Below are 7,846 nucleotides of genomic sequence, written 5' to 3'. Positions count from 1 at the left end.
GCCCCATTAATCAGTCAGAAGGAGGCCTTAATATTTCCTTTGGTCTCTGCTCCAGGAAATATTGCATTTTAAGGAGGCCGTTGGGGACGTCGGTGGGCAGTGACCAGAAAAACGTATTGCAGCCCCAGCAACCAATAAATGGCTATGCTAGCAAAAGGGCAGTCTTCTGTCAGGAGCTTCTGTTGGATAAAACACTCAGGGCTTTAATCTAACATGAAAGACCTTGGTGGAACTAGTCTGTATTTTGAATTTCTAGAGGTTAAGAAAGTAACAAAATCTGAAAGGAAAAATAAATGAAGTAAGACTAACACTGCATATTAAATGTAAGTGAACTTGAATAAGTATAATAGAAACTCTCCAAAATAGAACACAAAATAAATTTTCCAGAAAATAGCCAAGTATAAGGCATGTAAGAGACAATAAAAACAGAACAAAGCAACACCCACCAGCCAATCAGGAGTGAGTATGCAAATTAACCTAACTAAGATGGTGGAGGCCACTGAGCTGAAGTGAGCAGGAGGCTTGGGTTACCCCTGGCAATGGAGGAAACCAAGCTTCCCGCTGCCCTGGCCATCCCTGGGCTCCACTCAGGACTACAAAGTTTCAATTATAGAAGATAAATAAATCTCAGGAAAAAAAAGAAAGAGAAAAATGACAGGCTGGGAGCTTGGGTTTCTGGGGGGTGTGTTGGAAGCCTGAAAACTGCCATCAGGCCCTCACCCAGGCTGGCCAGGCACTCCATCAGGACCCCCCACCCTAAAGGGGTTGTGGACAGCCTGAAAACAGCCTTCAGCCCCTCACCCAGGCTGGCTGGGCACCCCAATGGGAACCACACCTTGATCCAGATCACCTTTCAGGGCAAACCAGCCGGCCCCCACCTGTGCGCCAGGCCTCTATTCTATATAGTAAAGGGTAATATGTCTCCCAGCACTGGGATCAGCGGAGCCGCGAGGCCTCCTGGCACCGGGATCAGTGTGACAGGGGGCAGCGCCCAAACCCCCTGATTGCCCTGTGGCTCTCACAAAGGATGTCCGACTGCCGCTTAGGCCTGCTCCCCACTGGGAAGTGGACATCCCCCAAGGGCTCCCTGTCTACCAGAGGGATGTCTGACTACCAGCTTAGTCCTGATCCCCTGGGGAGAGGGCCTAAGCCAGCATGTGGACATTCCCCGAGGGGTTCCAGACTGTGAGAGGGCACAGACCAGGCTGAGGAACCCCCCTGAGTGCACAAATTTTTGTGCATTTGGCCTCTAGTGTGTGTGTGTGTGTGTGTGTGTGTGTGTGTGTAATGTAATTGGAATCCCAGAAAGAGGAGAGAAAACACCAAAAAGAATGGTTGAAGGAATTATGGCAATTATTTACAGAATTTGGTGTAAACTATAAAGAGATCTAAGAACACTAAAGTACCTGAAGAAGAATAAGAATAAACAAAATTAAAATAAGGCACATTAAAATCAAACACTTAAAAACCAATGAAAAAGATAAAATGCCTAAGAGCAGCATAAACAAAACACACACACACACACACACACCCACACACACACACACACACACGACTTAAGGAACAAGATTAATAACAACATCAAAGGTCACATGAAAAACTACCAAAACCAGAGAACAATGGATGAGGACTCTAAAATGCTGAAGGGACATTGAAAATCCATTAACTTAGAATTCTAAAGTAACTGAAAATGTATTTCATAACTGGATGGAAATGAAATGACAAAATATTAAATTTGTGAGATGCAGCTAGGGAAGTCCTTAGAGGAAAATGTATAGCATTAAATGCTTATGTTAGAAAATAATAAAGATATTTAAATCAATTATCTGAGTCTCCACTTTAAAAAGTTAGAAAAGGGAGAGTATCAACATGGAGGCATAGGTAAAGGCTTGTGGGGGGAGGTCCCTCAGCCAGGCCTGTGCCCACAACCACATGTAATTACAACTAGAATAGACAACAACTATCATTCCAATCCACCTGAAGTCTAGCTGAATGGAAGTCCTACAGCTAGGGAGGTTAAGAAGAAAGTACACCAATACTGGTGGGAAAGGTGGAGGCATGGAACAGGCTAGTCCACCACCCATATGTGGTGTATGTTTAATCAGGATGGATATCTCGAGCTCGGAGGCCTCCCATGAGAAGCAAAGGGTCCCAGCTCCACACAATACCCCCGAACCCAGGTTCTGAGAGCTGGGAAGAGATGTCCTCATAACTTCAGGTTTTAAAACCAAACAATTGTCACTGAGCGACATGGACACAGTTGGAGACCCAGGCTGTTCCTTGTAAATGGTGGGCACGGGATCTTACAGGATCCCACTTGCTCTGAGCTCCAGTGGAAGACAGTGGAATTGGGGGATCCAGGTACATACAGGGAAGAACTGGATTGTCTGGCAGTTAGGGCAGTAACTTGGGTTGGCTTTATCCCAAATAGGAGTGCTCACTGGGGTCATTGTTTCTGTGCTTGGACTTCCCCCTTAACATAGCTTCCTCAAAAACATATCTTAATTTCCACCTGGGTGACTCACAAGGTTTGGTTTGCTCTGTCCTGGTGAGTCCCAGAGAACATGCCCCATTCATATTTCAGCCCCACCCAAACTGTTTGCAGCAGCTTTTACATATGAATGCTTGTCCTGGCTCAGGCTTCAAACTCTCCTAAAATCTCTCAAACAAGCAGCAGCTGCATCAGCATGCCCCAATCCTATCAATAAGAGGCCCAAGAGCTGGCACTAGCCCCAGTCTTCTTTGCTGCACAACTTGTTCTCACCAGGGCACTTCCAAGCTCAATACAAATAGCAGCCATCTGCAGATCCCCCTACAACTTCTGCTTGGTGGCTCCAGGCAGTGATTGACTTTGCCCTCCCAGGAGGCCCTAGAACCAGTGCACCTGGTGGACAACTTCAGACCACACTAGATTACAACTCCACACACCCAGGAGGAGGAGCAGAAATAGGGGAAGGAGGAGGAGGAGGAAGAGGAAGAATCAGAGAAAGGGATACAAAATATGCAAAAATAGCAATAAATCCATATCTATCAACAATTTCATCTAAAAAAAACCAAATTAAACAAACAAAGAACCTAATGAACAAAATAAACTGTTGAATAAAATAGAACCTGAGGCATGGAAACATGAAACAGACTGAGGAAACTCAGGGAAGTGGGAGAGCAGGGTGGAAAAGGATTACCCAAAGAACCTATGTTCATGTGCATTACCTATGGACACAGAGAGGAGGGTGATGAAAGCCTGGGGTGGGGCAGGAATGGGGTTGAGGGGTGAATTGGGAAGAAAATGTGAAACATTAGTAATACTTGCAACAGTAAAGGTTTTTAAAAAATAAATTAGAAAAGGAAGATAAAAATCAATTAAAATAAAGCAGAAGGAAGGAAAAGTAAAGATGAACAGTGATTAATGAAATTAAAACAGAAAAATAATATAGAAAAATGAATGATGCCAGAAGCTGAAACTTTGAAAAGGTCCTTAAAACTAATCAAAAGCTCACAAGATTAGCAAAGAGACAAATTAACAATATCAGTAATTAATTAGGAGATATAAACACATTCCCAATGCATTCTTATGAGACTGGCATTCTTTGTGCAGTCAGTACAAAGTAATAGTAAACTACTGACCAAATTCTCTTATTAACATACTAGAGGTCTGCTGATAGAAATTCGTTCATGGGGGAGTCCCTCAGCCCGGTCTTCACCCTCTCTAATCTGGGACCCCTCGGTGGATGTCTGACTAAACTGGCAGTTGGACAGCCCTCTCACAATCCAGGACCACTGGCTCCTAACCACTCGCCTGCCTACCTGCCTGATTGCCCCTAACCGCTTCTGCCTGCGGGCATGATCACCCCCTAGCCACACGCCTGCCGGCCTGGTTGCCCTCAACTGCCCTCCCCTGCTGGCCTGATCACCCCCAAGGTTTTATTGGTATAGATATGACCTTTCACAGTAAAGTTCACTAACCCTGCTTTACAATAAGGGCTTGACAACTGAATCATTGGGGCTAGACACCAAGATTTCCTTTCTTTGAATAGTGGAGGGAATAATTATCTTGTCTTTAAGTTGCCCTGAACATCAAATGAGATAAAGACTTAGAAAAGTAAAAGCACCATATAAAGACAACTGTCATTTTCATGTACTGAAAAGACAATAAAGTGTTAAAATGAAAAACACTATTTTTTTTATTCTCCCCCTTCCTTCCTTTACAACCTTTATTTAAACTTTAAAATTTATAAAAATTTCACTCCTATTTTCATTTCTTTACATTCAATATTATGTGGTATTAGTTTCAGGTTTTATATTAATTACAGAATAGTGGTTAGACAATCATATACTTTACAAAGTGTTCCCCGATATTTCCAGTACCACCTGGCATCATGCCATCATTACATCACTGTTGACTATATTCCCTATTTAAGTGACAATAGGTTTACAGGTTCCTTCCAATCTTTCTTTTGTGTTGTGCCCTTCTTTTTCTTTCTCACTTCTTCCCTCATTTTCTTTATATAGTATCTCAATTGGCCCTCAAAGCTCAGCAAAGGCACTGGGACACGCATAATCCATTTTACAGACCAGGGAACTGAGGCCAATTCCATTTGGCTGCTGCACTTGACTCAGCATGCAGGGAGCCCTCACAGCCTTGTTCTCTGCCCTTCCTAAGGAGCAGCCTTGGGGCAAACATAACAAACCTTCTCATAGCCTTGTTCTCTGCCCTTCCTAAGGAGCAGCCTCGGGGCAAACATAACAAACCTCATCAGGCTTCTGAGCCAAATTCTCAAGGACCTCTTCATCAGGAAGCTCCACATTCTTTCCTCTCCCACGCCCCCATTCTTTACTGGCCCCCCTTCTGGGGAGCATGTTGTAGGCTTCGCACTCACCTTGCAGGTGTGTGCCGCAGTGGGAGCAGGGCGGGCACGCGCTTGCTTTTGTGCTAAGGTGGGAGCAGGAATCACTGCCTCTGAAGTGAGAAGGCTGCCCTAGGAGGCCCAGTTAGCGCCTGGAGCTTCTCTGAATCCCTTCAGTCAGTTGGGTACACTGCAGTGCTGCACTCCTCTGAGATGGCACTGTCCCTAACCCTCACCTTAGGGCTGCTGGTCTGCCCCCTCTGCCCAAGCATCCTTCCATGCCCCTTGTTCCCCGCCTGGCCAACTGGAGTCAAGGGGCCACTGCAGAACCTTGCTCTCTGCAGGCGAGGCAGATCCCCACCCGTCCCCCTACCCCAGCCGAGCCCCCTCTGGTGCACTCACCTCACCAGGTTTTTGCCTTTGATTTGTGGCATTGGTGAGAGCACACTCCTAGCAAGCCACGTACCCAGAGGGGCACAGTGTCAGTTCTTTGCCCATAATGTTAGAGGTTGGAGTAGCATTTGCAGATGGCCCCCAGAACCTGCTGGTGAAGGCAGCACCTGTGTGGGGTGTCCTCATAGATAGAGGAACTGTGCGGCGCCACTCTGCGCCCCTTGGACCACTTACCTCCTGGCCTGCCAATTCACCAAAGCTGCAGTGCTTGTCCAGGAGCCGCCCCTCAGGCAGCCCTGCAGTCAGGCCTTGAGCCTGTGCTAGGTCTCCACCCTCACCTGGGTCACCTCCTTTCTTCCAAATTCGCCCTTTATCCAGCCCTCTCTCCTGCAGTGCTTGCGCTCCAGGCCAGAGAGAAAAGGACCAAGGCCAAGAAGGACAAAGCCCAAAGGAAGTGAGTCTTGAACCCCCACATCCCATTCTCTGGATTTTCTCCTGCACCACCTCTCTGTGTCACATCTTGAACGGGCACCTTGCGGCCCAAACACATGGCCTCCAGGTGGCCTGGTGGAGTTGGTCTCTGCGAAGCTGTGGATCTGTGGCCAGAGGCCCAGGCTGGGTCTCAGCAACCCCGTGCCTGCTGGAAAGGGCTATTGGAGGAGGACTGGAACCCATCGCGGGGAGGGGGGAGGGCCCCTCAGCCTGGCCTGCGCCCTCTCGAACTCTGGGACCGCTCAGGGGATGTCCAACTGCTGGTTTAGGCATGATCCCACAGCAGATCGGGCCTAAACTGGCAGTCGGACATCCCTCTCGCAGTCCAGGACTGCTGGCTCCTAACCGCTCGCCTGCCTGCCTGCCTGCTTGATTGCCCCTAACTGCTTCTGCCTGGCAGCCTGATCACCCCCTAACCGCTCCCCTGCCATCCTGATTGATGCCTAACTGCTCCCCTGCCGGCCCCATTGCCCTTAACTGCTCTCCCCTGCAGACCTGATCGGCGCCAAACTGCTCCCCTGCCGGCCTGGTCGTCCCCAACTGTCCTCCCCTCCCCCCCAACTGCCCTCCCAAGCTGCCCCAGTCACCTCTAACTGCCACCCCTCCCTTGCCAGCCTGGTTGTCCATAACTGCCATCCCATGCTGGCCTGGTTGCCTCCAACTGCTCTCCCCTGCTGGCCTGGTTCCCCCACAACTGCTCTCCCCTGCTGGCTTGGTATCTCCCAACTGCCCTCCCTGCTGGCCTGATCCCTCACAACTGCCCTCTCCTGCTGGCCACCTTATGGTCGCCATCTTGTGTCCACCTGGGGGTGGCCATCTTGTGTGTTGAGTGATGGTCATTTTGCATATTACTCTTTTATTAGATAGGATCATAATACATCATGACAAAGCAAGAATTATACCAACAGTTCTAAGCTGAGTCAATATTTTTTAATCAACCAATGTAATCCAACAGGTCAACTGTGTAAAGAAGAACATTCACAAGGTCATAAAAATCGATGCAGAAAGTATGTGATGAAGCACAGGATTCATTCATAATAAAAACACTTAGGAAACTTGGGATAAAGGGCACTGCCTCAATCTGATCATGGGACTCCTGTAGCTACTATCATACTTCATTGTGGGAAGTTAAAGAATTTCCACTCAGATGGGGACAAAGTAAAAAAAGGTTCACTCTTACCACTTCTACTCAACATTGTATTTGACGTTTAACAAGTGAAATAAGACAAGAAAAATGCATAGAGACATTCAAATGTTAGCAAAAAGACACATTTTTGTCTTGCACGTGAGATATTTATCTATGAAAAACATCAAAAGAATTGACTTCAAAATCTCCTAAAATTTATTCATGATTTTAGCAAAATCATGGGTCAATACACAATAAATGATTTTATTTCTATACACTAGCCATTTGTAAATGGAGCCCAAAATTAAAATATAGTCTAGGTGGTGAGGCTCAGTGGTTGAACATCAACCTGGTTAGGAGGTCACTGTTGGATACACAGTCAGGGCACATACCTGGGTTGCAGGGCTTGATCCCCTGTGTGGGGTAAGCAGGAGGCAGCCAATCAATCAATGAGTCTCTCTCATCATTGATGTTTCTATCTCTCTCTCTCCCTCTCCCTTCCACTCTGAAATCAATAAAAATATATTTTTAAAAAATTTAAAGCCAGCAGCCCCTGGAGGTGATAGTGAAGGGGTAGAGAGTTTCTGTTCAGGACTATAAAAATGCTCTAAAATGCATTGTGGTGATGGTCATGCAACTCTGTGACTATACTAAAAGCCACTGAATTGCACATTTTAAATGGATAAATTGTATGACATGTCAATTATATCTCAATTTTAAAAAAACTGTACACTTTTAAAGGGTGAATTTTCTAGTATGTGGAATATATCCCAATTTTTTAAAATGTCGTCTTAACCACTACCGGTCTTTTATACAATCAATGAATTAAAATGATTAGGAGGTAGTTTCCACAAGTACTCCATAACTCATGCTACTTTTAAACCAGGCTTTCCAAGTCTGTATTTTTAAATAAGATGAAAATAGGTGGGAGCCATAATAATCTTCCCCAGGTTTATCTGTCCAGGAAAAAAATTACTCTTCTTTCTATCAC

This window comes from Myotis davidii, unplaced genomic scaffold (assembly GCF_000327345.1).
Source record: "Myotis davidii unplaced genomic scaffold, ASM32734v1 scaffold1955, whole genome shotgun sequence".
NCBI lineage: Eukaryota > Metazoa > Chordata > Mammalia > Chiroptera > Vespertilionidae > Myotis > Myotis davidii.
Note: the sequence above shows the minus strand (reverse complement) of the source record.